At 46.8% G+C, this 1563-nt stretch overlaps 1 protein-coding gene across 1 annotated transcript in view; it reads right to left on the bottom strand.

Annotated features, from left to right (window-relative positions):
- Positions 1 to 1563, bottom strand: part of LOC106815300 (segment polarity protein dishevelled homolog DVL-3-like) — a gene marked incomplete in the record, with an annotated part of 62025 nt that overhangs the window by 31951 nt on the left and 28511 nt on the right.

Consider the following 1563-nt stretch of genomic DNA (forward strand, 5'->3'; position numbering starts at 1 on the left):
CTAGTAATATCAGACTAACGTGGTCCGGTCACAGCGAGTGGGGTTATAGTCTACACTATACTAGGATAATAAAGACCTGCGCACTAACGTGGTCCGGTCACAGCGAGTGGGGTTAGTCTACACTATACTAGGATAATAAAGATCTGCGCACTAACGTGGTCCGGTCACAGCGAGTGGGGTTAGTCTACACTATACTAGGATAATAAAGACCTGCGCACTAACGTGGTCCGGTCACAGCGAGTGGGGTTATAGTCTACACTATACTAGGATAATAAAGACCTGCGCACTAACGTGGTCCGGTCACAGCGAGTGGAGTTATATAGTCTACACTATACTAGGATAACGAAGATCTGCGCGGTCATAGAATGTCTACTTAGTTATAATGATTGATTGATGGGTGGGAGGGAAGCTTAGTATACGGGGCATCATATAACAATCACCAAACTTTCCCCCTGGCAGACAGGTCTGCAGGTTGAAATATGACCGACACATACAGGCATGGGAGGGCGCGGTACAAACGACAGGTTGCTTCGGTGCCTGTCCGTGCGGCTATGCGGTCAGAGTTGGACGGTGCATGAGACACTCATTATATACTAGCAAATAATTGAATTTACAGCATGAAAAATACTGACAAGATTTGTGTACGATGCAATATGGGGATTATCAGGTAATATTCGCCTCATATATGACCATATTTGGTCATCGTGTCAGATCCCGCAACGAAATTTACACTAAATCTAAATTAACAGCCTCTTCCCAGTTAATTTGTTTACAGTCAGGACGGATAATATAGTTACAAGCTATATCTAATATATGCTAATCATCCATCAAGGGTTGACTATCACTGATGTATTATATCCCCAGGCTGTCTCTCACATACTACCCTGACAGATCGTATATGTAAGTGTAGTGACAAGGGGAACATAGACCCACACCCTCTCAAATGCTAAACGAGAGAAGAGCTACAGTGTCTGCCTTGATATTCCGGTTGAGAGGATTGAGAGAGAGAGAGAGAGAGAGAGAGAGAGAAGAAGGGAGAGAGAGAGAGAGAGAGAGAGAGAGAGAGAGAGTAGCAGGACGGGTTGTGGAACCCTTTAAACGTGAGCCACATGCCCTGTACTGTACTGGCGCCGCGCACAGCTCCCATCTATTTTGACTGGCCACGGGAATCACTCACTGACTGCCGAACAAAGTAGTTTGCGCTACGGTTCGTACATACACGAGTTCAAGCACCGGGGAGTGTAGTGAAGGCAGCATGATGATTAAGACAAGAACCGACGGGCACGGGGTACGGGACGAGGTGGGATAGGATCGAGGTTGGATAGAGATATAGGTGGGATAGGGATCGGGATAGCGTGGGGGTAGGGTAGCATCGAGATGAGATGGGTATATGAGCAGCAAATGGATGGGCTGAGGTTGGGGATGGAATAAGGATTGGAATGAGAGTGGGTTGGGGATGGAATAAGGATTGGAATGAGAGTGGGTTGGGGATGGAATAAGGATTGGAATGAGAGTGGGTTGGGGATGGAATAAGGATTGGAATGAGAGTGGGTTGGGGAAAGA

The sequence above is a fragment of the Priapulus caudatus genome, unplaced genomic scaffold (assembly GCF_000485595.1).
Source record: "Priapulus caudatus unplaced genomic scaffold, Priapulus_caudatus-5.0.1 Scaffold1085, whole genome shotgun sequence".
Lineage (NCBI taxonomy): Eukaryota > Metazoa > Priapulida > Priapulimorpha > Priapulimorphida > Priapulidae > Priapulus > Priapulus caudatus.